This window comes from Carcharhinus amblyrhynchos, unplaced genomic scaffold (genome assembly GCF_965287045.1).
Source record: "Carcharhinus amblyrhynchos unplaced genomic scaffold, sCarAmb.v2.hapA scaffold_45, whole genome shotgun sequence".
Taxonomy (NCBI): Eukaryota; Metazoa; Chordata; class Chondrichthyes; order Carcharhiniformes; family Carcharhinidae; genus Carcharhinus; species Carcharhinus amblyrhynchos.
Window position 1 is genome coordinate 2,483,069 of NW_027649786.1, and position 13,531 is coordinate 2,496,599.

Consider the following 13,531-nt stretch of genomic DNA (forward strand, 5'->3'; position numbering starts at 1 on the left):
TTATTTCAGTCTCAAAAACATAGTCTCAGGCCCACTGCTCTCTCCTTCAAACTGAATGTAAAATTGGGTTCACTGTTATCTAGAGATACCTTCACTGTGAGATCGTTAATTACTTCCATCTCCCTGCACAGTGCCAGATCTAGTATAGCCTGCTCTCTGGTTGTTTCCAGAATATATTCTAACTATCCTGAAAACACTCACTAGACTACCTTTGCCCATCTGACCTTTCCCATCTATATATAAATTAAAATCTCCCATAATTATTGCCTTTCTGACAAGTTCTAATTTTTTTTTATGCTCGATCCTACGAAGTGGTTACTGTTATGCAATCTGTACATGACTCCATAGTGACTTCTTGCCTTTACCATTTTTCAACTCTGCACAAATCACATTCTGGTTTCCTGAATGTTGGTTATCTTTCTCTATTGTGCTAATATCATTATTAACTCACACAGCCACCCCTTTATCTTTTCCTCTCTTCCTGCCCTTCATGAATATTCCATCCCCTTCAATATTTAGGTTTCAATTCATGTTCTTCTGCAACCATGTCTCCATAATGGCTATCAAATCATCTTTATTTCTCTAATAAAATAAACGCAAAATACTGTGGATGCTGGAATCTGGAACAAAAACAGAAAAATGCTGGAAAATCTCAGCAGCTCTGACAGCATCTGTGGACATGATGTGGGAATGCTGGCGTTGGACTGGCGTAAACACAGTAAAAAGTCTGACAACACCAGGTTTTAGTCCAACCGATTTATTTGATAATACTCACAAGCTTTCGAGGGGACTGCCTCTTCATCAGGTGAATTCACCTGACGAAGAGGCAGTCCCCTTGAAAGCTTGTGAGTATTATCAAATAAATCGGTTGGACTAAAACCTGGTGTTGTCAGACTTTTTACAGCATCTGTGGAGACAGAGTACAGCCAACATTTTGAGTCTAAATAACCCTTTGACAGAACATCTTTATGTCTATGTGTGCTCTCAGTTCTTTTGTCCTGTTTGGAATGCTACATACATTCAGATACAGAACTTTTAGTTTTATGCTTTCATTCTTTTTTATAATCTTTATTTTCATCGGTTGATTTACTATTGGATTTGATCTATATATTGCTTCATGGTTTTTATTTCCAATAACAATACCTTTCTCTTCTGCCTTGTCTCTACTCTGCAGTTGCTCCCACTATTCAGTGGCCACACTGTCAAACCCTGATTCCTTTCCTGGATAATGGAGAAAAGACATTCGTTTAGGGAGAGTGGAATATTTCCTCAGGATAACTGAGGAAATAAACCTTGGTGACACTTTCAGGGAGTGGGTTACAAGCCAGTGCTTGTTCTCCATGCCCACAGTGAACACAGCTAACTCCATATCACCCTGTAACTTCTCTCCTCTCAGCATGGATAAACAAGGCTTCATTCCCAGGCTTTCTGCCCAATCTTATTCATGATCGTGAGTTGGATATACAAGGTGGAAGGACATCGGGAGAAAGCTATATTGTGGAAAAGGCAAGATTCTGTGAGGAAGGAAAGGCCATGGTTGGGATGAGGGAGGTAAAATGGATGAACTGTCTCTTACTGAATTCAGGAAAGTATTGCAGGTTTTTGGAGGCAGTGCTTCAGCCCAGGATCCCTGAGTTACTTCTGTTGGAGAAGCTGAAATATTCAGGTGACTTGTTGAAGGCCTTTTAGAAGTTGAATCTGGTGAATGAATAACACTTTAATTCCATTGAAGGTTGTATTTAACGAGGATGTTAAACAACAGTTTGGTACTAAAACCTAGTCTGGTTGATATCTGATTCACAACATAAAGATATGAGTTATAAAGCAGACAAATGAACATATATGAGCTTTACCAGGGTCGAAGGTATCGAGCATTTCTCTCCACACTCTGTACTGCAAAGAGCTGAAGAATTTTTCAGTAGCTGGGGTGGCATATTATAATCCTCCCGAATCCTGTAAATGTCAAAGAGTTGGTTAGAAATGGACTTTTCTAGTTATTTTATCAAATTGCGCAGAGTTCCAGTAAAGACCATGCCCGACCTCCTTTTCCTGTCAGCTTCCTCCTGAAATAAATAAAACACGTGGCTGAGTTGACAGAGGCTGATTGTCTCTATCCAAACAGCAATACTAAAATACATATTCTTAAAAACTGCTGAGAATTTCTCATTTCCATTGCAGCAGACACCAGACAGAAAGATGATTTAAATGTAGGATAGAGGACAACCTGTGAAATGCAAACACATTACAAGAATGTTATCAGAGCTGATAGATTGTAACTATTGGAAGGTTTGAACAGACTGCCTTCTCTCCTCGAGAAATGGGATTACTGGGAGGTGATGCAGTCAAGTTTTGCATCAAGGGACAGATTGGTTGACACTGACCAAGGCAGTAGAATTTGTTACAGGAGTGAGGTGGGGTGGGGGGGTTGGTGGGGGGGTGGTGGTGGGGGCACCAGTTCTGGACCACTCATGAAACACACATGGAATAACGCCCGGCTGACTTTTAGGACCGAGCTGATAGTTTATAGGCCGATGTTCTCAGCACCTTGCTGTGTGACGGAATCAGGGACAACTTACAGCCAGCAGGAAAAGAAGCTCAACGATTTCCATCTTCACTGTCTGCGGTGTAACCTGACTGGACAAAATGGTAAATGTGGTCTTCCTCTCAAAGGCAGAGCTTCGAAGTTTGTTACTGCTCGTGAAGCAGAGGTGGTTTAATTGGCTAGAACACACCCACATGATGGAAGTCAGTCATATACACAAGGACTTCCTGTACGCTGAGCTCGCTGGAGGGAGACAACCAGTCAGATGTCTAATAACGATAATGAACAAATATTCTTCTTCTCACTAGGATGCATCTTTTTCATGTCAGAAAGTCCATTTGTTGTTGTTTATCATCAGATGACTCTTTAGAGAGACAGTAGCATATTATCATTGGTAATCTACAGGCCCAGGTTCTTGTTTTGGACAAAGGTTTAAATCAAACCACAGCAGATGGTGCAGTTTAAATTCAGTCAATAAAATCGAGAATTGAAAAGCTAATTTCAACGATAATGACCATGAAATATGATCAATTGCTATAAAAACCCATTTGGTTTATTAATGTCCTTTAGGGAAGAAAATCTGTCACACTTACCAGGTTTGGCCTACATGTGACTCCAGACCCACAGCGATGTCTTAACTGCCCTCTGAAAAGGTCCAGCAAGCCACTCAGTTCAGGGCAATTAAGGATGGAGAATAAATGCTGGCCTTGCAAATGATGCTTATATCCCAGAAAAGAACAAATAAGGGAGAAGGAACCTGAAACAAAGCCTTACTCACCTCACAGTGGAATGGATTCCCTTCCAGTGTGTCTTTGTGGATCTTATACACATTTCTGTGGGAAAATTCTTTTTCACAAAGTTTCTCCTAGCAATGGATAATTCTATGTGCATTCACAAGGCTGGTGAATGGTGTTAAGGAAAATGCTCATTTGAGAAGCTGTTGTAGACATGATGGGCTGAATGGTCTCCTGTGCTATAACAATTCTGTGATTCTGTGATTTAGCTATTTGAAAGGTAATTTTCCTTTTGTGACAGTATATTCATGCAGTACCTCACTCAGGAAAAGGCTATTCCATGTGTCAAACCGATAAGAAGGCTATTCCATGTGTCAAACTGATTTACCTTCAGAGCCTTGCTCATATCATCGATGTTCAATGAGAAGATAATGGAGTCGTTCAGCTACCAGACCCCAGAGGAACACATCGAGCATCAAGTGGTGGGTGGATCCTCATGCATATGACACCAATGGGGAGCAGCTCTCGGAAGGTGGGAGGTCTCCATGTAACCGGTTCAGCTTCACTGAGGTGGGATTTGCTTCAGAAATTCAGGATCTTCTCCATGCACTGGTAAGGATGCAGCAAATGTGTGGGTTGGAAAGGAGGGCCTAAGAGTGGGTAAAGCTGGGATGGGGCTGATGAAGGTGTTGAGGATGGCGTTAAAGCTGGGGGAGGGTGAAGGTATTGAGGGGAAAGCTGAGAGGTCGGGGGGGGCAGGAGTGACGGGAGGAAGGAATATTGTGTTTCTCCAAATACGTAGTCATGTTTCCAGATTTTGGGGCACAGGAATTCACATTCCGGTTTTCTGGCTGGCATGGGCACTTGGTGTCAATTTGGGGAAATCATTCCTAAGTGTTTAGAGAACAGGCAGCTCAAAGTGTGAGCAGTGGAGCCGAATGTCCACCTCCAGGAAGTTCTGCTCCTTTCTTTGACGTGACTTCCCTTTGTCTCTGTTCCCTGCTCACCTTCCATTGCCATCTCTGACGCCTCTTGTGTTTGATCAGGTTTGTGTCCATCAATCTCAGATCCAGCAGATTCAATAGGAACTTTCAAAAGAAAATTGGATCAATACCCGAGAAGGGACAGGGGAGTGAAATTATTGGATAGCTCTTTCAAAGAGCTAGAACAGACACAGTGGGCTGAATGGCCTCTTTTTCTATTGTATGATTCTCTAGTTCTATAAATAGAATGGGGAGGCCTGTGGAACATTAATTGATTGGACAGTAGAGCACTGAGTGAGAATTAAAATTTCTGATCAGATTTGGGTCAGTTTAGTGATGTCGATCAGAGCTCCAAACCACTGGTGACTTTATTCCCACTCTCCCTCCCAGTGGAGTAGCACGGTCTTTGGAATGTGTGCGCAATGAGTTAAGGAGGTGACTCAAGGCACAGATTGGTTGTAAGTACCTGGCATCTGAGTCATTGGGTTTCATCATTTGACTGATCAGCTTCTTCTCTGCTGCCATCAGATGTTTGAATGGATCTACCTTCTATTAATCTGATCTTTCTCTACACCTTCGCTATGACTGTAACATTATATTCTTTATTTTTTCTTTACTTCTCCCCTATATACTCTGAATGGGATGTTTTGTCTGCATTGCATGTAAGAAACAATACTTTTCACTGTGTCCCAATACATGTGACAATAATAAATGTAAAAGGTGATATAAAATAGGAGGAGGCCATTCGGCCCTTCAAGCCTGCTCTGCCATTCATTACGATAGAAACATGGAGACTAGAAGCAGGAGGAGGCCATTCAGCCCTTCGAGCCTGCTCCACCATTCATTTCGATCATGGCTGATCATCGAATTCAATTTTGTGATTCCCCCCTCCCCCCAGATCTCTTGATCCCTTTAGCTCCAAGAGAGACATCTCTTGCTGAAGAATCCATCAAAGGTGCCAAAAGAGAGTACCGGACCAAGCTGGAGTCCCAGGCTAGCCACACATACTCCCACCGATTATGGCAAGGGTTGCAAGACATAACAGGCTACAAGATCCAGGCATGTAAAATCGCCGGCTCCAATGCACCCCTTCCCGATGAGCTTGGCGCGTTGAATGCCCATTTCGAGTAAGAGGTCAGCGAGAGCATGTCCTCCACCTCAGAAGCCTCAGATGAACCCACATCCGATGTCAGAGCAGCCTTCTCGAAGGTCAACCCATGGAAAGTGACTGCCCCAGATGGGGTATGATGAGGAGATGCCGGTGTTGGGCTGCGGTAGGCACAGTAAGAAGTCTCACAACACCAGGTTAAAGGCCAACAGGTTTATTTGGCAGCACAAGCTTTTGGAGCACTGCCCCTTCATCAGGTGAGTGGGAGTTGTGTTCACAAACAGGGCATATATAGACACAAACTCAATTTACAAGATAATGGTTGGAATGTGAGTCTTTAAAGGGAATCAAGTCTTAAAGGTACAGACAGTGCGAATGGAGAGAGGACCAAGCACAAGTTAGAGAGGTGTGTATTCTCTCCAGCCAGGACAGTTAGTGAGATTTTGCAAGCTCAGGCAAGTCATGGGGGTTACAGATAGTGTGACATGAACCCAAGACGAGGTATCCAGATGAGCACTCAGATCCTGCGCAGACCAGCTGGTGGAGTTTTTACAGACATTTTCAACCTATCTGCTTCAAGGAGACGGCCATCATTCCTGTACCAAAGAAAAGCCAGACAGCTTAATGACTATCGCCCTGTGGCTCTGATATCCATCACTGAGAAAGGTTATTCATGCCCAGATTCAATTCTGCCCTCCCAGAATGCCTGGATCCACTAGAGTTCACCTTCTGCTGCAACAGACCCACAGCGATGCCATCTCCCTGGCCCTGCACTCAACCCTGGAACACCTCGGTAACAAAGACATCTGTGTCAGACTCCTATTTATTGACTGCAGCTCACCTTTCAACACGTTATTCTTGTGAAACACATCTCCAAACTCTGTGGCCTGGGGCTCAGTTCCTCTCTCTGCAACTGGATTCTGAACTTCCTAACCCACAGACTGCAATCAGTAAGGAGAGGCAACAACACCTCCTCCATGACCATCCTCAACACCGGTGCCCCACAAGGCTGTGACCTCAGGATCAGGAGGGGTTCCTCATGTTAGTGTCGTCGGCCCAACCATCTTCAGCTGCTCCACCATCGCTGTGCTGATGATTACTGCAGTGTTCAGTTTCATTTGTAACCTCATAGATACTGAAACAGTCTGTTCCAGCCCAAGGCCTGGGCTGATAGGAGCAAATAACTTCCGTGCCACACAAGTTCCAGGCAATGATCATCTCCAACACTATAGAATCTAACCATCCCCTCTTTAATCACAGTACAATCACTGAAACTTCCACTGTCAATATCTTGGAGGTTACTACTTACCAGAAACTGAACTGGCCCAGCATATAAATACTGTGGTGACACGATAAGATCAGAGACTGGCAATTCACCAAGGCATGTTTGACAACATCAGGACAGCAAATATCTCAGTTCCTGGACATCACTGCAGGAGTTCTTCAGGATAGTGGCCTAGACAGCAATATGTTCTGTCTACAAGATGCACTGCAGGAACTCACCAATTCCAAACTCACCGTCATTACAGTTTTGAAGGTAAAAAGTACCAGATGAATCCCTCCCCCTCCCCGTCCCCCACTCCCACCTTTGAGGGGGAGAGCTCACTGGTGGTGATTTAACCTGACAATCACCACACCTTAGGTGAGGGGCTAGGATGAGAAGGCAGGCCTTCAAAAATAACCTCAACCAGTATGGAAATTGAACCCATGCTGTTGGCATTGCTCTGCACAATGAATCAGCTGTCCAGCCAACTGAGCTAACTGACCTCCAATTATCTTGGCCTATCCCCATGAGAGCAGCAGATACCTGTTAAAACCATCACCTGGAGGTTCCTCAAGGTCTCCTGTAATTCAAAGAACAAAGAAAATTACAGCACAGGAACAGGCCCTTCGGCCCTCCAAGCCTGCACCGACCATGCTGCCTGACTTAACTAAAACCCGGGGACCATATCCCTCGATTCCCATCCTATTCATGTACTTGTCAAGACACCCCTTAAAAGTCACTACTGTATCCACTTCCACTACCTCCCCCAGCAATGAGTTCCAGGCACCCACCACTCTCTGTGTAAAAAAATCTGCCTCATACATCTCCTTTAAACCTTACCTCTTGCACCTTAAACCTAAGCCCCCTTGACTCTTCCACCCTGGGAAAAAGCTTCTGACAATCCATTCTGTCCATGCCTCTCATAATCTTGTCAACTTCTATCAGGTCTCCCCTCAACCTCCGTCGCTCCAGTGAGAACAAACCAAGTTTCTCCAACCTCTCCTCATAGCTCATGCCCTCCATACCAGGCAACATCCTGGTAAATCTTTTCTGTATCCTTTCTAAAGCCTCCACATTCTTCTGGTAATGTGGGTGACCAGAATTGAACACTAGATTCCAAGTGCGGCCTAAGTAAGATCCTATGAAGCAGCAACATGACTTGCCAATTTTTAAACTCAATGCCCCGGCCGATGAAGGCAAGCATGCTGTATGCCTTCAAATACTGGATTTGTGGAGATATTTATTCAATGTCACAGAACCTGGCCAGGATTGTCAAGAACTATGTAAACAAGTAATAGATCAGACTTGATTGTAGAGATATTAGATATTACCAGCTTAATACTTGTGGATATCAAAAACCTACCCAATGTCCAAACATGGTCGAGCCTCCCCCTGATGGGTTAGTTAGGACTGGGAAAGCTAAAACTTTATTACATGACGTGACAATGGTGTCTCTAGGGGTAACCAACAATACTTACAGAATTGCTCCTGAATCACAGATACAAGATATACTCGTGATGTTGGGGGATTGTTTGGGAGTGAAAACTCGGTATTTAATTCAGTACAACTGTCTGAACTGAATGACTGTTCCTCCTGGGTTGCCATGGAAAGGAATGACAGTGTGGAGGCTGTGGAACTGAGTATGCACTCACTGCCACAGACCTACAGGGTGATGGGCTCATAAAAACATTGAATCAGGTAACTGAAGGGATAACCAAGACCACTGGGGCCTCAGTCAAAGGGTGGATGAAGGGTGAGATTCTTGCCAGAGATCTGATAGATGAGGTCAGGTCTGAAACTAAAGATTTGAGATTTGGAACCAGTCCTCAACCTTGATTTGAACTCTACGATTTGGTGTGGTTACTTGAAGAGTACAAATTTAAAGGCTGAATGTCAAAGCCTTCAACAATTAATAACCTTTCCTCCCTTGTTGTGCTAACAAAGAGCTTGTGTTCAGTCAAAATCCAGACCAACATTCACAGAAGACAACAACATCTGGAAGAAGAAGACTGATAGTTACGTGGCAAAATCCTGGCCAGGTTTCAGATGCAAGTGGAAATCAGCCTCAATTTCAGTAACGGATAGAGAGTATTTATGCATTGCAGGTATTGACTAGTTTCTAAGTAGCAAAAAATAAAGAAACAAAAACAAAAGTGCACGAAAATCTCAGTGGGTCTGACAGATCTGTGGAGAGAGTTAGAGCGAACATTTCGAATCTGGATGACCCTGTGTTAGAGACCAGAATGAAGAAAGTTGTGTTTAAACATTCAAAGTCGACTTAGTGTCTTCATTCACTATTAGAGGTTAAAACACACAAGTTTGAAGAACAAAGTAAATTAAATATCTTGTGTCTCTCCTTCCTTCATTTACTCCCTGCTTCAGTCAGTCTAACCACCCAGTCCCATCTTCCATCTTTTCCCCTGTTTCCCAGTCTGTAGCTGGGATTTCTTCTCTGTTTCCATTCCTCACTCTGCTCCCACACTTGACTCCAGCGCCTGTTTTGTGAGCGGTGATCACAGTGACCATTCAGCCCAGAGTGTTGAACTTTCCCTTGCAGTTCATTGTAGTGCCGATTTCAGCCAGAAGATGGTGATGTCGAGCTGTACAAAGATCAGTAAAGTTTAACAGTGCAATGTCGCCTCCTGCTGCTGGATACCTGGTACTGGCAGCAATCCCAAAAACACAAAATGCTGAAACACTCGGCTGATCAGACAGTTCAGCAGCACCTTTCTTCACAACTGAAAGAGAATTAGATCAGAAAGAAAGGAGGGAAAATAAACATGAGCCTGGACTTCCCAATTCCATGTTCCTGTCACACACCGAGTCCCTATCGGGAAATTCCACACTGCCAGTCTGGACAATGTTCAAAAAAGCCCAGGTTGGGAGAGTGAAATTCCCCAGTTTGGGATCTTGCTGTGTGTCAGGAGGTGAATTCAAAAATCTGGGCCTGTTTTCCGAGTACAGAGAAGATAAGAAAGTCCTCCTGGATTAATAACTGGGGGATTGGTGGATAGTTAGAATGTGAGAATGAAAGTGAAATCAGACAGAGCAACACCACCTCCCTCTGACTAAGAATGGTATAAAGTCTGACAAAACACCAGGTTTTTGTCCAACCGATTTATTTGAGAATAGACTCACAAGGTTTCGGGGCTTTTTGGTTCGCCCCAAAAGCTTGTGAGTTGGACTGAAACCTAGTGTTGTCGGACTTTTTACTGTGTTTACGCCAGTCCAACGCCAGCATATCCACATTAAGAATGGTATTGCAGCAATCAAATTAAATTTTTAAAATCCTTGCAGCGGCTCCACCTAATGGCTTCTGGTGATACTGCAACAACATGTTTCCTTGTTCAAGTGTTGCAACAACATTATTTATCAACAAAATAGTAAATCTAAAATCACAAACTGTCTATGGATTTATTTTTAACCCAGTAATTTCTCAGAATCCTTATGTGCCCCAGGGATCTGTTCTAGGACCCTTGCTGTTTGTCATTTTCATAAATGACCTGGATGAGGAAGTGGAGGGATGGGTAAGTAAGTTCGCTGATGACACGAAGGTCGGTGGTGTTGTGGATGGTCTGGAAGGATGTCAAAAGGAGCAGCAGGACATAAATAGGCTGCAGGACTGGGCAGAGAAGTGGCAGATGGACTTCAACGTGGATAAATGTGTAGTCGTCCATTTTGGCAGAACCAATGGGATGAACGAGTACACTCTCAAGGGCAGGAGTCTTGGTAGCGTTGAAGAGCAGAAGGATCTTGGGGTCTGGGTCCACAGGACTCTTAAATCGGCCTCGCAGGTGGAGGATGTGGTCAAGAAGGCGTATGGTGTACTGGCCTTCATTAATCGAGGGATTGAGTTTTGGAGTCGGGAGGTAATGCTGCAACTTTATAAGACCCTTGTCAGGCCTCATTTGGAGTACTGTGCGCAGTTCTGGTCGCCTCACTATAGGAAAGACGTAGAAGCTATTGAGAGGGTACAGAGGAGATTTACAAGGATGTTGCCTGGACTGGGAGGCATGCCTTATGAAGTTAGGTTGAGGGAGCTGGGACTCTTTTCCCTGGAGAGACGAAGGTTGAGAGGCGACCTGATAGAAGTTTATAAAATGTTGAGAGGAATAGATAGGGTGGATTCTCAGAGGCTATTTCCCCGGGTTGAAATGGTCGCTACGAGAGGACACAGATTTAAGGTGCGGGGAGGAAAGTACAGAAGTGATGTTAAGGGTAAGTTTTTCACTCAGAGGGTGGTGAGTGAATGGAATCGGCTGCCGTCAGTGGTGGTGGAGGCGAACTCGCTGAGGTCTTTTAAAAGACTTCTGGATGAGTATATGGGGTTTAATGAGATTGGGGGTTATAGATAGGTCTATAGATTGGTCGGTGTTGATGTGATCGGTGCAACTCGTGGGCCGAAGGGCCTGTTTGTGCTGTAGTGTTCTATGTTCTATGTTCTATCTCCCCTGGTCTTTTTCCATCTCCCCTGCTCTTTCTCCCTTTTCTCCATCTCCCCGAGTCTTTCTCCACCTTCTCCATCTCCCCTAGTCTTTCTCCTTTTTCTCCATCTCCCCTAGTCTTTCTCCACCTTCTCCGTCTCCCCTAGTCTTTCTCCTTTTTCTCCATCTCCCCTAGTCTTTCTCCACCTTCTCCATCTCCCCTGCTCTTTCTCCCTTTTCTCCATCTCCCCTGGTCTTTCTCCATCTCCCCTGCTCTTTCTCCCTTTTCTCCATCTCCCCTGCTCTTTCTCCATCCCCCCTGCTCTTTCTCTCTTTTCTCCATCTCCCCTGCTCTTTCTCCATTTCCCCTGCTCTTTGTCCCTTTTCTCCATCTCCCCTGGTCTTTCTCCATCTCTCCTGCTCTTTCTCCAGCTTCTCCATTTTCACTGGTCTTTCTGTACCTTCTCCATCTCGCCTGCTCTTTCTCCCTTTTCTCCATCTCCCCGAGTCTTTCTCCATCTCCCCTGGTCTTTCTCCCTTTTCTCCATCTCCCCTAGTCTTTCTCCACCTTCTCCATCTCCCCTGGTCCTTTTCCATCTCCCCTGCTCTTTCTCCATCTCCCCTAGTCTTTCTCCATTTTCTCCATCTCTCCAGCTCTTTCTCCACCTTCTCCACCTCCCTTGGACTTTCTCCACCTTCTCCATCTCACCCAGTCTTTCGCATCTCCTCAGTCTTCCCTGGTTTTTCTCCACCTTCTCCATCTCCCCTGATATTCTACCATCTTCTCCATCTCTTCTGACCTTTTCCCATCTTCTCCATCTTACCTGGTATTCTGCAATCTTCTCCCTCTCACCTGGTATTCCTCCACCTTCACCATCTCTCCTGATCTTCTACCATCTTCTCCATCTCCCCTGGACTTTTTCCATCTTCACCATCTTTCCTGCTCTTCCTCTATGTTTAGTTTACCTTGTGTCAATCACTTGTTTGAACTTTCTAACCAATATATGCAGGGCAGGTACCCAAAATGTCAGGCTGGTCACACCATCAAACTCTTTCTCCTGATCCAGGTGGGATTGGTCAGGGTGGATCCTGTGGGCCAGCACAGTGCCAAGGTGAGCAGACATGGTCCTGACAAAGATCCTGTAGTCCGTGCTGAGGAGGGAGACTGGGCACCACTTCATAAACAGGAGGAGATCGCCCCTCTTGGGCAGGAGGACAATAATGGAGAGGAACATTTCTCCGGTCACAAGATTTTCCCTCAGGACCCGTGTGTAATCTCCCCGCCCACCCCCCAGGACATCCCAGAACCTGCTCTATGGTCAGCCTGTCCAGCCCCGGGGACTTGCCCCTCGAGAGCCGGTCAGGGACACTGGTCAGCTCAGTCAGGCTAAGGGGTACCCCCTGCACTGACCCTCAACAGATCCTCCCACAAACCTCTGTCAGCATCATCACTGGACAGATCCAGAGAGAAGAGAGCTCGGGAGTAGGCTGGGGCCTCAACGCTGATACTCTCCGATTCAAGATCAGGGATCCATCATCGAGCAGCAGCCCCAGGAGCTGCTTACAGAGTCGCTGCCTTTTTTCCAGTGAGTAGAAGATGGGGAGACAAGGTCCAGGTTCTGAAGGAACCGGATCTGTGATCTCACAAACACAACACAGAACTCGATAATCTGCTGCTCCCTCAGAGCGCCGTTCTTCTCTCCATACACCTTCCACGGGGCCGGATCCTTATTCTGGGGCTTCTTGGATGCTTTGCTCGTTAATGTCGTTATAATCACCATTCCCCTTAAATAGCCAGACAAAGTCACAGAATGGTTCAAAATGATTTATTGAAGACTATAGCAATTGGACCCTCTTTAGACGATAAAGGCGAGACAGAGTTCAGAATTTAGAAATACACAAGCAGTTATAGTTTCAAATTTGGTTACAAGTAATTAACATATACCAATCAATGTACAGGCGTTATCTCTATCCACTCACAGTTATAGATTAAGGTTACATCATTCATAAGATACAGATATTGAAACAAATCACATTTCGCTTGCTTAATTGTAATATCCAATCAGAGTTGAGTTTTGATTGTAGGTTATTGTTCCAACTATCTTTGGACACTCCAGCTGTGTCTGAATGTGAGAACACAAATCAATCCTCCCATTCCAAATGTCTGCTTCAATGGCCTCTCCCAGACAAAGGCATCTTCCTCCCCTTCTGTTTATATGAAAGGCCTGTAACTCAAACACTCGGCCTTTGCCTGGCAATAGCAGCTTACTATCCTGATATGCATGTCTCTGCTGTTAAACTGTGTGCAGGCTTTTTTGTGGTTTAACCTTTCACTTGACACAGTTATTAATATGGCTACTATTCACTTCTATAATTATTAGTATGGGTACTATTCCCCCTCAGTCCTCAACTCAGAGTGAACTCCAGGTCGAGCACCTCCTGCTCCCACCCCTCGATCCTGGCCTTCTGTCCCCTC